The sequence below is a fragment of the Hermetia illucens genome, chromosome 1 (genome assembly GCF_905115235.1).
Source record: "Hermetia illucens chromosome 1, iHerIll2.2.curated.20191125, whole genome shotgun sequence".
NCBI lineage: Eukaryota > Metazoa > Arthropoda > Insecta > Diptera > Stratiomyidae > Hermetia > Hermetia illucens.
In genome coordinates, this window is record NC_051849.1 from 97,430,264 (window position 1) to 97,448,157 (window position 17,894).

The 17,894-nt window shown below is 39.4% G+C and overlaps 1 long non-coding RNA gene across 1 annotated transcript; it reads right to left on the reverse strand.

The window, feature by feature from the left end:
* Window positions 1-14,319: 14,319 nt before the first annotated feature.
* On the reverse strand, window positions 14,320-15,763 carry LOC119654764. Its single transcript, XR_005249846.1, has 3 exons — window positions 15,448-15,763; window positions 14,820-15,334; window positions 14,320-14,757 (listed from the first exon to the last, which is right to left on the reverse strand). It is a non-coding gene; the product is annotated as an uncharacterized LOC119654764 (long non-coding RNA).
* Window positions 15,764-17,894: the final 2,131 nt, after the last annotated feature.

The following is a 17,894-nucleotide window of genomic DNA, read 5'->3' on the forward strand; positions in this document are numbered from 1 at the left end:
GGAAACTAATCACAATAGCCCGACAAAACAATACCATCAGCAACCTGACTACATGGAAACAAACTAACAAACTAACTAAAATACAAATAAAGGAAAAAACCAACAAAGAACGTAAAGACAGCAAACAGACACTACTAAACTGGATAAGAACAACCAACCAGAAACACATGAACATACTCAATACAAACTATCATGACACAACAACACACATACCCAAAATAATCTTCTTGAAAGAAATCAGAGAACACAAATCAGCAGATATAGATTACTACTTAGACATAAACCACCAACCAACACCCACCAAAACCCCCCCGGTAGATATAACAAAAAACAAATAACTAAAAGTAAACCACCAAACTCAAATCAGCAACCCACACCAACCAATACCCTCCCTGAAGACACAATAAAAAACAAATTACTAGAACTAACAAAACACCTTACCACCAACCTTAAAAACAAAAACTACATCAGAATCCAACCGAACGAATCAATCAAGAAATATCTCCCCAAAACCCTAGACACCAGTGCATTCACGATCCTGAAAATCACCTACATCGAACCATACCGCAGAATCCCACTTAAAACTACACTACATACTCTAATCAAACAAACATTAACAGAAAAAACGATAGAACTAACAGAACTAACAAAAATAATCCAAGAACACATCGAAATAAACTCCCTAGGAACATACAGAAACAACATATACCAACTAACCAAGCATCTACCTCACCTCAACGAAGTAACCAAAACCATCATAAACCTCCACATAGATCTGACAATACACACAATATGGGACACCCTAGCAGACGTCTACAAGGCTCAACTAGCCATTGCCAAAGAACATGAAACTATAATAATCATCCCCCGCAAAAATGCGAGAAACATTGGCAACATCATAGAAATAAAAGGGGAAGAATTAACACAACAATACTGGTCAGACACCAACCCTCCCAAAACAGAACAACCCCACTCACTCATGAGGGTTCAAACCAAAACAATAGAAGATGAGAACTTCCTCACATTCAATAACACCCTAATAATGACCAACAAAAACAACATCTACATCTGTGCTATCATCAACCAAGTCGCAAAACCAACAGCACAAGAAATAACAGATAGAACAGATGACATATTCAATAACCTAACCAGATACACCAAAAACAACCAACACCTATACCAAAGGATGATCATAAATATCAACAAGAACCACCAACCCTAGCACCCCCAGATACACCTCAACTAGAAACCCCCCTCCTCAATCAACAAGGAACCACCCACTAAACACCAAACCCCATTCATATGGGCAACAAGGAAAAAACACCAAAAAACCCCACGGACCAACAGCACCACTCCAACACACCACACCCACACAACAATTACATCACAAATATATAAATAACATTTTTATATACAAAACAATACTAAAAAACAATATATATATTTTTTCAGAAAAACACGTTTCTCTTCCAAACAACCACTGGTTGTCAGACGTCATCACAATAAGACACAAACCCCCCCCTCCTCCTTTCCAAACATCTTAACACACCACATACACCAACACTAACCACAAACAACATGACTACACAACGTAACCACACTCAACGCCACAAACAAAAGCGAGGCAAACGAGCAAACAATGGAAACAACAAACAAAACAAACCACACCACACAAAAACCAGCAACCCCATAGAAATCCCAAATGCACTCCTAACCAATTACCACATACCCAAACCCATGGCCGTCCTCCTCAGCAGAGGCCCCAAATTTGGACTAAAGCCCAACCAAACTAATCTATTCTCATCAGGTGGGTTTGACAAAGTTATTAGTCACCTCCTGACACCTGAGGAAGGACCAAACTCACCCCCCACAAATAATAATCTCAACAAACTGCAAAACCTCCTTACCCAGACCTCCAAAAAACACACCCAGGATAACACCAATACAAACCCAACAACAAAGTTCTGGGCTATAGCGGAAAAAACAACCAGCTCTTTCCTCAAACAACACCCTAACACGTTCATTATGCCAGGAGACAAAGGCAATGTCACCATCATAATAAACAAAAAAGAATATGATCATAAAATGTCCCTCTTCATAAAATCTGGCCTAGAGGAATCCACATTTGTCATATCTAATGAACAATTCATTGCCAACAGACAAAATGCTAGAATACGCTCGATCATCAAAAACAACACGAGCACGCTCAAACTAAGAGCCAAACTCCTCCAAAGGCTCACCCAATTAATCAACAATAACCATAAACCCCTCGACAAAGCCTTTATTAACACTAGAACTAAACATATCGAGATCCAAAATCTCAAACTAGCCATCAACAAAACGAACAACCTCCAAACCCTAGTCAACAAAACCCTAAATCAAAAAGACCTCCTACCCAGACTCTATGGATCCATCAAAACACACAAACAAAACAACCCTATTCGCCCCATAGTAGACACGAGAAACACTATCGGAGGCCCAGTAGCAGCAATGCTTGCCACCCTACTCAATCCATACAAGAACAAACAACACAATGTCCTAAACTCAATAGATCTAGTAAACAGACTCCAAAACACCAAACTTCCACCCAACAAAAATACCATACTCCCATCCCTTGACGTGAAGGATATGTTCACTAACATCCCGACAAGGGCAGCCACACACCACATTGTCAACAAATTTGGCTCAGACATCCACAAGGTGTGGAATATGAAAAAAGACGAACTCAGTAACATCCTGAATTTCACACTAACGGATATCAATTACTTCCAATATAACCAAATAACATACAAACAAACTGGAGGCCTAGCAATGGGCAGCCCACTAGCACCCATTATTGCAGATCTATATATGGACCACCTCTTTGAAGTAAACAAACATAGGGTAGATGGCCTGAACATCATAACAGCCACAAAATATGTAGACGACATACTGATTATAGGAGAAAAAGACTCCATAGAAGCCTACAAATTAGCCCTAGAAAACACAGCTGCCATAGACAAAACAAAATTCGAAGACCATGGCAAGATAGAACTTACTCTAGAATATGAAGATGCCTACAAATCCCTAAGTTATCTAGAATCAACCATAACCAGATCCCCCCATAACACCTTATACACAAACTGGTTCAAAAAACAAACAGCATCTGATAGAATGTTGAACTTCCACTCAAACCACCCCAAGCAAATGGTGAGAGAAACAGCCACAGAATATATATCCACCAAAATAAGGCTCACCTCCCCCTTATTCCTGGACTGGACAATCACAAAGCTCTACAGATTACTGAGCAATAATGATTACCCAAAGTGGCATATCATTAAACTCATGGAAATAGCCACATCCAAAACACTGAGACCAGATATCGCAACCAAACTTCAAAAATCCATAACAGCCATTACCTCAAACAAACCAATGAGGAAACTCAGTCAAGAGGAAAGGAAAATGATATACAACAAAATCCTAACTCATAGACCTGAACAAACCCCTACAACTATGCCCTCAACACAGCTCACACACTACCCCGACACACCTCCCCTAACCCCCGAAAACTCCAACAACCTACATCTTCCTTTAACCAACATTACCCCCGCACACCCACAAAACACCTACATACAAACAACACACAAAACTAATCGAAAAACCTCCACAAAACCAAACACGAAAACCTGGCAATGCATCCCCTACCTAGGAAACATCAGCGACAAAATAAAAACACTTGTCTCCAAAAACAAAAACAGCAGCAACAACAAGCTAAACTTCTATATCCCTAAAACAAACAGAAACCTATTCTACAACAACCCGAAAGACAAAAAACACTCCTTGGAAAAATGGCATTCCATAGCCATCATCCCGTGTAGCGACTGCCACACCACCTTCCTCATCGCCAGCACCAGAGGCAGCAACCTCAAAACGGACATCTCAAAAACCACATCCCCAACAAAACAACACACCAGCAGACTTCAACACACACTCGACATCAAAAAGGGTAAAACAAAAAAGATCAGACCTGGATACCCCATCCTCGCCCTCCTCAAGGTCATATCTAATAGGCACTCCACCACACAACCAGGACAAAGTATTATAAGTATACTTAATAACAAAATAGTCAACAATACGGCAAACGAGAGACCAAGCACACTAAACGCTAACATACAGAAAATACATCAAATACTGAATAAACAAGAAACGACAACACAAACAAACCACACCGGTACTCCCATGTAGCCTAAACAACCACAACCTGAGACCACAACAGGCATTAAGAAAACACACCACTCCCCCAATAGCAAAATCCCCCCCCTCCGCCCTTCTTCATCTTAACCCAAACACCTTAAAATACCAGAGCCCGTACTCTACAACCTTTATTCACAGGAAAACAACAAGCCATGATGCGAAGCCGGAACTCCCCACCAACAAAAATGGACAATCACAGGAAATGGAAGACCGTTCATATTTTTCTGACAGGTAGCATCATCAAAAGGAAAATAAAGGAAAGCCTAAAAACGGGACACATCAAAGAGGTCAACAACAAAACAAACTTCGCCGTCCTCAAGCCCCATATTGAGGCCCTACATAGTAGGAGGAACAGAGAACAGGCGAAAACTCTAGGCATCACCCTCAACCATAAAGAAAGCCTACCTAGAATACTCCTAAACCCCAGCACAACATCAGGAGAAACACTAAGCTTAAAGCTCAGAGGGACCACAACTGAAACACTAAGCCATGCCTTCATCTACTCACTAGAATATGGCCAGAAAAATAGCAATAAAACAACCCTCCTAGACCCCAAAACAGACTTAGACATAACGTTTGAGAACATAGATACAGCCCTAGACCACATCTCAAGTACACCAGGTCACACACACCCAGAACAACTCCTCCTCATAAAGATAACCCTAGAAAAACCGGAAACATGCACACCAACAAAGGTAATCCTCAACTACTTAAAAAGCCGCAACAAAGAACTAAGAAAGAGAAACCTACCAACCAACGATATCAATGCCCCTGTGAGCAGAATAGATGACGACATTGAAATAATCGACGCAATCAACTACTACCCAAACATGACAAAGAAGGAAAAAACAGCTCAAACCCTCTCAAACAAGAAGATCTCCAAAATTATAGATGAAGCCCTAGACCATTTAGCGATCAACAACATCGCGTCGCACAACAACAGATAATACGCATTCCAAAACTTGGAATACACACCGGGAAACCCACTAAGGGAATTCCTGTCAAACAGGTACATGTACCTAATCATGCAGGCCCTCAAGGACACACTTGAGCACATAAACCCACCCTACATCATTCACAACAAAAACCACATCATACTAATCACCAGACAAAATCCAGAGGAAAGAAAAATCTCTAAGCATGAACACAAGAAACAGGTGGAAAAAGCACTCAGAAATGCCACCCTCATAATTCTGAACAAATATGGTGAACAATACAACGGTGATCAAGTCAACACATACACCCCCAAAGTAACAAAAATTGAGACCCCCAAAATCCCCTACATCTTAAAGTAAGCTCATAAAACGAACCATACCCCCTGACATTAACGAGAATAGCATACCAACCAAATACCCAGGAAACGACTAGACATCCCTAAAACTCCCGCCCTCATTAACAACTCACACCTCCACCCAACATAGAGCCTACCATAGGTTTTCCCACACGCGCGCCAGAATACAATAAACAATAAACACAAGAAAAACCCAGTACACAGCCCATATGCAAAACCATACACAAACCCCCTCCAGAGGTAGACAGGGGCAGCTTAACCCAGACGCATTTAAAGGATGAAAAAGTCACAGGACCCATCAGTTAGAGTACATACTCCGCCGCGACTAATCTCGACTCTTGAAAGAATTGTGACGGAAGCAAAAAGTTTTACCCAAACTCTCAAAGCAAAAACTTTGAGCCTACGTGTCATCATATACACACGCGGCAACCAGTGTGCGCATCATAACAAAGGGCCAAAGCTCCTATGTATCATTAACTAGACACCCCGTGAATTAAAAAGCATCCGTGTTTCACAAATTTTGTCGTGTTCCGTGACCCCTCGTGACAGTTTTTTCAAAAAATAATTTTTTCGTGCTCTGTGGCCCCTCGTGTCAGTTTTCTAAAAAATTGTTTCGTGTTCTGTGGTCCCTCGTGTTAATTTTCTCATAAATTCCGTGATACGGCGTCCCGCATCATTACGATTACGTTACGTGGCACACCCACCATTCTCGGTTTCCCGTTTTTTCTGTTTTTCGGTGCTATCATTGGTCCCAGTTTTTCTTACGTTTCAAAGTGCCCCCCCGCGACTTCAAGTTCTTTAAATTTATCCACGAGCCGCTTTTGCAGTTTTCCTATTTGCACACGTTACAGTTCCGCCCACTATTACGTGTTTTTTTTTCACTCATCAACTGCAGTTCGAATCTCGCTTTCAATTCGCGGTCACTCAAAGCCGGTCTTACGTTCAATACTCTCGATTTATAGGCTAATACCTTCACCACTCATAGGTTCCTTTCCCACAATTGTTGTTTCTTCCTCACGGTTTCGCGCACTCCGCTACGTTCATCATTCACTTTTGGCAGCCCCTCCTCATTTTTCCTTAATCAGCATTTCAGTCGGGCTTCGCGCTTTTGGATAACTCTCCCCATTAATAGTCTAACACCACACTACGTATACCTATCGCCGGGATTCGCACCCCCCACAGTCACACACCTCCTGACAGTGTAATTCAAAGCTACCACAGGACTTTACAAGCCCACCAAACAGTGACGTGAACCCCAAAAAAAGGGAGACTTACAGTGACAACACAACAAAATTAGGACTCAGAGTGAAAATTAGAACTCAGAGTGAACATATAGTGAACACACGCAACACAGGAAAGCACAAACGAAGGAACGAACAACGAAAGTATAACGATTCAAGGTAGGAATTTTTCCTAAAAATAAAAATTTTTCCAATATATTATTCTTAAACCCCCTAAACACCTGTACCTAAACCTCCATACCAAATTTCAAACACACAGCCATAGATCAGATCCACAACGGATCCTTCACACATTGTAGCGGGTTGAACCATGATCAACCACCACATAAGTCTACAATACCCTAATCACTCTCCCACATGGGTCCCTCACATCCGTTGGTCAGATATCTGAACCAATGAAAAATCGTAATAACCACAAATCGTAATAACTCCCTCATCACAACCTCACGTATAGCAATAACTCCCCACAAAAACAACAATTTCTACTCTCTACCACAAAGGACCACAAACTCACAGCTAATTTAGGGACCACCTTAACAGTCAAGCTTGATTTAAGACAGGATATAAAAAGCTCAATCTAACTCATAATTTAGAAAGTCATTTGAAAACACTCACTGAGAGGGAATCGATAAAACCTCCACTTGTTTAGCACACATCAAATACAATTGCCTCACTCGGCAACATGATATTAAAACCTCCCCTGAACAAACTCATAGGAAACACACACAGATGGCTAACCACCCACCAAAACCACAAAAGCATAAAACGCTAGGAAAGTTCCCCACCTCCACCCGTCATGTAGTTGATGTCTCCCCACGTGTCATCAACATATCCCACACTTTACTAACACACCGATCTAAAAAAACCTATTACAAAACCAACAATAACCCCCAAATACTATTCCGTCTGGTCATAAACATAACTATAGGATACCCACACAAAATAACGCAGATTAAAGAAAACAAACATAGATTCCCAAACTAATGCTAACATCATTATTACCCACACCAACAGCACCGCCATACACTTATTAACGACACATCTCTCCAACAAAAATTACTAATTAAGACACAATTCCCCAAATAAACAAAAACAATCACACACGACCCTCTCCAGAGAGGAACACCTACATCTAACACTACCCAATGTCATCACTTCTTCTCAATGCTATCGGGATCATGCACTCCCCACTATTCAAATATTACTAAATGAACCTATAGAGGCTCATATGTAAACACACACTAACAGCACATGTTATTACCAAACATGTCCTCACAAAATAGGAACCACAAACATTTGATGGTTATATAGGGCACCTCTCTCTTCCAAACATAAACTAATACATTTTGCCTACTCAAGCCTACTGACGAGACCCTCTAGGACGGGGTCGAAATACGTATCTAGGCGTCCTACCTCAAGTAGATACTCCCGTAGCCGCTTCTCTAAAATCGTTCCCTATGAGAGCAGACATTCAGCATAAACCTAATGCCTCTGTCAACACTCCCCAAACAGCCCCCAAAACAAAGGGCCCCCTTGACTCTCAACAAAAAAACGATGAAGCATTAGTCGTTAGGATTTTCCATCAGCATGGAACTCGATACACACAACTTTACCTCTTCATAAGTGCTCCCCATTGTGCTATTCCGACACAATAAGCACGGAATACCCAACTAAATTATCACTCAGGGTGCAGCCAATGCACCCCCCACTACACTAACTTCCTATAAAACCTTCTTACAACACTCCGGGCAAATGAAGATGTACTACCCAAACCTGGTCTGGGAACACATACTTATAGTACCCGCCCTCACATACCGATTCTATACAAATACACAACATCACATAGCAAATATAGCTAACACAACACCACCCAACCATAACAAAACCCCCCAACCAGCCAACTAGATCGGCATAGTCACTACACGTGCACAAAAAACCCCTCAAACAAATCTTCATAATCTCCTGTTCAGGAACATGAGACAAAGTCCTCACTGGCCACTCAATGGTGGAACTGGTCTTGAGAAGATTGACCACTGTCGAGGACAGTAAGGTCGAAAACTGAATCTGGCAGATCCTCACACCAGCCCAAACGGCTCCCAACTCAGGAGACTCACACTCACAGATCTATCCTGCATACCTCCCCGAAAATATTTATCCTTGCCTCCCCAACACCACCCTAACCTGTCAATAAAACCACCTCCTGAACAAAAGACAAAAAATACAAAAAAACCTACACCCCCTACCATCACCCTTCACTCTGTCCACACAGAGCCATATCAAAACAATCAATATAAACCTCGAGCTGATTGTCTCACATCTATTGTGTTTAATGTGCCTCTCACCAAACCACCGACCACAACATACAATAGAAACATGGTGTCCCTCCCTTTGAAAACACAACCAGAGCCCACAGCAAACTATCTCCCGGACCATGTCATGGAGCAATCCATTCGGCGGATGAGTATGTTGCGTTTGATCATTGATGTCCTTAACACTGTGAAAGATTCACGCTACCCTCAGACATGCTAGAGATGTATGCGAACTGATGGTCCACCTGGAGGAGGAGCTCTACACGAGAACATCAACTCTCAATAAAATACCCATCTAAGAAGAACAAAGACGTCACTAACAAGAACACAGATGACCCTGAACCCTAGCACAAAAAAGAACCCCCTTGAAAGGTCATGCCACAAAAGATCAATATAGACGCTACACGCGCACCAAACAAACCCCAAAACAATCTTCACAATCTCCAATCCAGGAATACAAGACGAAGTCCTCACTGACCACTCAATAGTGGAAATGGTCTTGAGAAGATTGACCGCTGTCGGATGGACAGTAAGGTGTAAAACTGAATCCCGTAACTCCCCGCTTGAGCCTCAACGGCCACCCACATAGGAGATTCACACCTCACAGATCAATACTGCAGACCTCCCCAACAACTTCCAACTTATCCCCATCAAACACACCTACACGTCTAAAACACCACATCTAACACAACCCAGTAGATCAACCGAAATCAACAGACCCCACATACACAATCCACAACCACCCCAATTTCGTCATTCCTGGCCAAACAGAGAGACACAACAAAAAACAATCAATACATTGTAGGACAAACGGTTTCGTCCAGGGCAGAGGCAACTCTTCAGACGCTGCCTCACCTCTACCCTGGGAGCAGCGTGACCGTGAGTGGCATCGGATGGAAAACGCTCCATTTATATGTTTAGGAAAACACGCCAAGGGTGCGAATTATATCCAGTAGAAACCGATAGTTTGAGCCTGAGCTGGCTAAAGCTAAATCAGAGATCAGAGCATAGATGACCCCGAACCACAAACATATTAACGGTTCGACGGTGTAGTTTCGTTATTTACGGAAAAAGCAGCTAAACGCAAACTAAATGAATTGTTGATGGTTCTAGTAATCTCCTGGAAGATTTAACTATGCAAATGAGTTTACACTAATTAAAATGGACTACATTTGGGAACTTCTTAATATTATCTCTACAAAGGTCGAAAACTGTTGTAATTAACAGTGATTAACAAAAAATGTGCGATTCGAAAACCAGAGACCCATGGTTTCAATCACGTAATTTATTTTTATATTTTAACAATGGTTAATTTCACTTCGTAATCGTGTTAGAGGAGATCGTTTCGTTTTTCTTCATCATAAAGGAAAGTCAGTGGGAAAGGGCGCGCAATGATGGATTAGATTGCTGCATTATGAAATTTGAGAAAACGGTTACTAATTTTTGAATTTTTGAACGGCAACGTTTAGTTGATACACTTTACGTGTCGCCAAGCGACGAGTTTTCTGTTTATCGATTTATTTTGGTTGCATAACATCACAAACAATGTTCATTTGACTCGTTCACTTTCATTTCGTTGCAATATCGTTGGAGTAGTAGGATCGGATGCCGTCGCTGTTCGAGGAAAAACGGCGGTACCATATAAATTGGATTGAATGCATTTTGCATTCTGAATAAATAAATTTTTCCTTTTTTTTATTATTTTCCTTCTTTGAATTGTACATATTGTTTATTTTTATTTTCATTTTTTTGTTATAATTATTGTTATGAAGTTGGCTGAACAATGATGCGTGAATAGTTAAATCGTAGTTTGAGGACTTCCTCCCTTTCGTATCCTGCTTTCTCCCGCGGAATTTCTAACAAGGGACATCCTCAAAATGAATAACTGGCCTGAGGATGACGAGGAAGGGTGGGAACCTCAGAGGCCGCGCCTCATACAAGATCTGAGGCGGAAGAGACAATAATTGAGACGGTGATCCGTCGTGGATCTTCCCCTCCTTGCAGGGATGCAAACTCTACTTATTTATAAGGAGATCTACTTATTTTCGACTCGATCTACTTATCTCCTTATTTTTGCATGAAATCTACTTATTTTTACACGCTATGATTGATTTTTCAATTTTTGCAAAGCGCATAAATAGTCATTGAAGTAGAAGGTTATATTACAACAATTTTCGTTTAGAGTAGAATGGATCTTGATGCTGAACTGCTGTAGTATAAAGACTACCATGGTAGTTCAACGGTCAAGTCTTGTGGCTTGTCACTTGGTTTGTGTATGCATGACATGAGGCCGTGCATGTGTATAAATTGCAGTTGGAAAATGTGTCAAAGTGTGTCAGAGTGTGACATGACATGATTGTGTTTTTTACTTGTTTAACTGTTCGCACTTTGTTTAGCGCCGGTGAGCCGGTCGGTTTCGTTTGAATTCTATGAGATTGGAATTTAAATTTATTCATGTAATCGTAAGCGTAAATTAAGTTTAGCATGTAACTGTAAGAAAGATAATTTTAGGCATGAAAATGAAAAGATTTTTCGAAGTAGTTTCGAAGGACCCGCAGTGGGCATCTTCAAGTTCTGAACCTGACTCGGAAAGCACCGAAGGAATTAATGAAAGTCCGGAAAAGGATAAGGAATGTGAAAAATCGAAAAAGCAGAAATATGAACAAAAGTACGTAAAATACTGGGAAAGTGAATTTAAATGGTTATCTGAGGGAACAAAAGGCTGTCATTATGCATTCTGTAAAGTGTGCTCTGTAGATGTATACATAGGGAAGATGGGTAAAAGTGCAATTAAATCCCATGCAAACACCCAAATACATACAAAAAACGCTGGAACGATTTCATTAAACCTAGTGCAACAAAATATTGAACCATTATTTAGTTCAGCATCCAAGACTGCTGTTATTGATGCCGAGATTATGATGGCAGTATTTGTTGCGGAACATAATTTGGCATTCCAAATAATGGGTCACTTACCGCAATTCGTTAACAAAATTACCCCGGATTTGAATATTGCCAAAAAAGTAAAGTGTTCTAGGACGAAAATGGTAAACATTTTACGGAACGTTTTGGGAATATCTTACATAGAAGAAATTGTTGATTTGTTAAACGCCAATAAATTTTCTTTAATTATTGACGAGTCCACAGATATATCTTTAGTAAAAACCTTATGCTTGGTGGTTAGAGTATGTAAAAATTTTAAAGTACATGACTTGTTTTTTGATTTAATTGAAGTTGAATCTGCAGATGCTAGTAGTCTGTTTTCTGCTGTAATCAATAGTTTCACGAAGAATAATATCATGTACAAACAAAACATGGTTGGTTTCGCAGCTGATGGAGCCAATGTTATGATGGGTAGGAATCATTCCGTATCTACATTATTGAAAGCAGACATAAATGATCTGTTCGTTCTTAAATGTGTTTGTCACAGTTTTCACTTATGCGCCTCATACGCATGCGAAAAACTTCCTGGCGAAGTAGAAGATTTGGCGCGTAATATTTTCAATTATTTGAAGAGTTCATCGAAACGTCTTAAAGATTTTTCTTCCTTACAATATTTTGTTGAATTCAAAGCAAATAAAATTGTACACCCTTCTCAAACGAGATGGTTATCATTATCTGCAGTCGTAAGTCGCTTAATAGAAGTATGATGTGGTTATAGCATACTTTTCTATTGCAGTCAAAGAGGAAAATCTACAAACAGCTAAAAATATTTTAACGTCGCTGAAAGATCCTATAACTAAATTATATTTATTGTTTTTAGAATTCGCACTTCCTTTTTTCATTAAATTAAATAAACTTTTTCAATCAGAAAGCTCACAGATACATAAGTTGCACAGTTCGGTTAAAGAAATAGTAGTAACATTGTTAGAGTGCTTTGTAAGGAAAGATTATATTACAATGTTTTTAGATAGTACCTCAGAATTTAATCTCCCTCCAGAATGTTTGTTAGATTTGGAAAGTATATACCTTGGTATAAAAGTTGAATGCTTTCTAATTACGAATGAAATCAATGTCATTGAAATAGATACTTTTAAGAATAAGTGTCGTAACTTTTATATTGAGGCCATTCTGCAAATATTAAAAAGATTCGATTTGAATAACTCTTTTTTTAGGAATCTTTTCATAATCGCACCTGACAATGTATACGCTTGTACCTATAAATCGATAGCTCCACTTTTACAACAAGTCCCACGTTTACTAGCTGACAATATACAAGAAATTGACTCGGAATACCGTACTCTGATAAATTTCGTAAAAGATAAAGAACAAATTTTAGACATTGAAGAATTTTGGCGTATGGTTGCTCGCATTGAAATTGGTAACGAGCAAGCATTCCCGAATTTAGTTAAACTAGTATTTGCTATTTTGTCCTTCCCACATTCGTCTGCAAATGTTGAAAGGGTATTTTCCCAACTAAATTTAATGAAAACAAAAATCAGAAATCGATTAGAGAATGCAACCATTAAAGCATGCTTACAAACGAAAGGGTTACTAAAACTACAAAACTCTGATTGCACAAATTTCAAAGTGACTACTGAGATGAGAAAAAAGTGCAATAAAGCTATGTACGATATTCCCAAATAACTTAATTTAATTTTTATTGAATTTTTATTTTGTTGGTTCCTTTTTTATTTTGGAATTAAGTTTTGTTTTTCAATGTTGAATGAATTATTTTACATTTTATTTATTGTTATGTTTTATCATTAATTCTGAATTATGTTATGTTTTTTGTGTTCTGTACCTAATGCTTTGAATATATTAAAGTTATAAATAATATTACGAATTTTTTTGAGGTAACAGGGCTCTTAATGGCACAAAAATAAATCTACTTATTTTCTCATCAAATCTACTTATTTTTTTCCTCAATTCTACTTATTTTATTTTTTTTTGAGTTTGCATCACTGCCTCCTTGATCGCGGCACTCGGGTCCGGAGACTTACGGCTCCACACGCGCGGTCGAGCCGTCTTTTTTTTATTTTCTAATTTCCAATTTTAGTTCGCGTTCTGTTTATCATTCGATAGGCCGTCGCGAAATCCTAATTAACGTCTATTTTAGAATCCAGTGCGGACCCACGCATCGGAATAGATACGTTGTTTTGAGTAAAGAAGCGCGAGGGATCAAAGCGCTCAAAGGACCCCCCCCCCCACATTCCCGAGCCTGGCTAGCACAGAGGCGTGCAGGAACGTGTCGACCGAGCACTTTGATGGAGCTTCAATCTTTGTGGGCGGACCTTCACGGTCAATTTAGCCAATTTGTTTAGATTTTTGGGATAGCTCTGCCCTCTGGGTCGTTATCGGCCACTCAGGATGATCGACCTGATCTTCTATTCTCACTCGTATCATTACAAACTTAAAGCTTTAAAAACTAAATTTTCTTATGTATCATAATTTGGCCGCACTATATTTCCATCATTACAAATCGACTTTATAATTAGAACTACCCTTTCAGTTACCAAAATCTATTTATGGATATAAAAGGAACCTTTTGACCAGTAAGCGTGCTCCAAAATGTGTTAATCCTTCACAGAATGTAAAAATTTAACAAAGCGCTTAGCTGCTACCTTAATTTAAGAATATTTTCTAAAAAACTAAAGGCATATATCTTTATATTTGGATGATCCTACGGTTTTATATGGATCGCGGCAATCCTTAAAATTTCCATGTGTTACTGACATTGTTGCTGTAGAAATATTTCCTATATATTATGTATTTATGATTTATAGATAAAAAGCGGAGACTTACCTTGAATCGCGTTATGAAGAGAATCAATTTGCAACAAGCATGAAACACTCAGCTCCATCAGAGAAGTCGACATTTGGAATTTCCATCCAACACCCAGAAATATCGGAGTCACATTTGGAGCGCACTATTCAATTCTAGAATTTAATTCGCGTCAATCGCTTAACGGAAATTATTGTTGTGAGAATTTTTACAGTAAAGAGACCGCTCTTAGTCGAACATAACTCAAAATTACTGGAAGTGCAACAGGTGAATGCAGCTGTCCAACTCGAAACTTTCGCGCTGATTATTCACTGTACACTTTTAAATCTGAATATTTCTCACAATCACGAAATATGTATCCTATTTCATAATGGGACGCAAATATTCGTTGGTTCTTTATTGTTGTTATCCCGATAACTTTCTGCACTGTCCGAAGCGTTGTGCATTGTCGGAGCTCACCTCCGAAGGATTTCACCACATTGAACTGCTTGGTTTGTTGAATCTACACAAACAATAACCGCGGCTAGAAGAATGTCCTGAAAACGCAAATAAAAGATAGTGGAGGGTAAAGCTAGAAATGTGTAGTAAAACAACTTTTAACAAGCTTCAAAACCATAAGATAGGAGATACTAAGCAATGAATGTAGTACCTTAAGGATAATCAGTGAAGCACTCAGACTCGACTATAAATAACAGTGAAAAACAGAAACCGCTCGATTTGAAAATTGAACCGGTAAACTGCGAAACAGGATTACAGAACAGTTTTTAAACACAAAAACTTAACATCAACATCTCTACGACTTTCAGAGATTCTTTGACGGCACAACTCACGAAGGTCACAAATCGAGGCCTGGCTTAGCACTCCACACACTTCATCAATCCGTACGAGGACTGTTCTCTCAATTAGGATCTGATGTTAAATGTAAACCACTCGGTAAATTGACAACAGCATCCACCATGTCTTCTTCTTGTTACATCAGTGATAAACTTATTCTAATAATTGAGCTGTGGAATTCTCACAATCAGAGGGCGCTAGGCTTGGAATTTTAATTATTCCGGAAGTGAAAAGCGGAAGAACTGTAACCGTTTTACCAAGAAAACCGTTAACATTCGAGAGATTTTTCCAGATGGATATTTGTCGAAGTTTGAAATTCAAAGCGATTCAAAGGCCACGGAAATTGAGGGTTGAATGAAAGAGAGTGCAGGATTCAAGTTAAACAATTTCTTTAATTACAAACAAAAATAAAGCAAACAATTCAACTGAAAAGAAAGACAGGACGGAAGAGAGAGAGGTCCCCAACTCAGGAGGAAAAACTCGCGCGGAACCAGCATTTGCTTGCGCCGAGGGCACCGCGCGGGCATTGGAAGCAGTCGAGGCGGCACAAATCTATGTGGGCTTATGTCAACTGTCTCTGCTTATGTGTGTTCGCAGAAACTTACTTCCGCTCTTATGGTATATGAACGGAGATAGGCCTATTTGATGGTAATTTATAAATAATAACAATGTGCCGGATGGACTGCTGAACTGCGATAGAAACTGATATCAAAAATATTCAAGTAAATAATGTTCACTTCACGCACAACGATTTCAACTAAAAGATTTCTGCATTATTCAAAGTAAATTTCTGCACCCAGCGGGTATTGAAGATTCTATACAATGACCACACAAACTGCTCCCAACAATTGAGAAATTTGTTATAAAAAATTACTGCATCCAACAGGAAATACGATTTTTTTTAAATTTATTTATGTGCAAACTTAAAACAGTGAAACTTTTCAATTGGGGCACTCGCTAACCGGGACATTATATTACCCGGACTTGTGACGTTGCCTTAAGAAAACGGTTGTCAGTCACCTCCTAAACAGGATACATAACAGAAAACAAATCATAAAGCACAAGTCAGGATGGGACAAGCAACACCTCGTAATTGGGACTGTTTCGAACGAAATCAAACCAATGAAACTTGCAATTGGACATTCTCTGAAGGTCGTCGCCTATCCTATACAAAAGTTGTCTTTTCTTTCAGAAACGTTTATTTACGCGAAGCAATGTTTACACAAAACTTTAAAAAAGAATCACTTTGTTTTCTATTATTATACTTTTTTCAGTCCTTTCTGTAGTTTTCCACCCTTTGGTTATTTCTTCAGGAACTTCCCTCTCTATAACTTGTATAACATTAAGTTTATTAAGTAGGAATGCGGAATTTCCACACACTATACTTTTCGCCATCAAAGTTTTTATGTCTCTTCTACCACTGACACGTTTCATGGTACACAATTTTTCAAACAACGCAATTCCTCACTGCTCTTCTTGATTGTTTATTAATTTCAGAATTACTTCTCAGAACTGATATTAATTCACAAGGTGTATTGGGCCCATCATCTATTGGAATATGGTCATAAAGTCCTTTCTTATAAAATGAAACAAATATGTATGCATATGGCCAATGCACATCTGTTCAAATACAAAAAAGAATTTTCAGTCGTTATCTTTTTCTGGGAAAGGGTGCAGAGATAAAAATGATCTCTTTTCAGAGGAAATATTTACATTATACAACTCCTATAAACATGAGAATAGAATTGGTTTTTTCACATAACACATGTAACTGCTTATTTTTCTGGATTGACAGTTTATCGCAATCGCAATCTCGTCGATAATTCCAACCAAAAATTAACCAATGCGGGGTCTACTGTATGGAAGGTCATACGTAACGTCCTCTTGCTATGTAGCTGTGGTCGCTCCAGGTGCCTAATTAGCGTTGTGGTGCGCTGATTTGATGCCACGAACCTCGTAAGACCATGACTGCTGTTATGAGAGTAAGGAGGTAGAGTCCAGCCGGCTAAGATCTTCAGAGCCAGCCGTTAATAAAAGCGGTCACGAATGAAAGCAACTCTTCCACCCTGCAGCCAGAAATCTCTATGATGTCCTCAAAGAATGGTTCACCTAGTGCCCATAGCCCGACTCACTGTATGTGTGAGCGTTCACAGTTCCCACCTTTCTACCATATTTGGTGTCAATCGCCATAACCGTAATATATTATTATTGACTTTATTTGTACAGATATCAGTTTGGAAGATATTTCGGAGCCCAGGCACC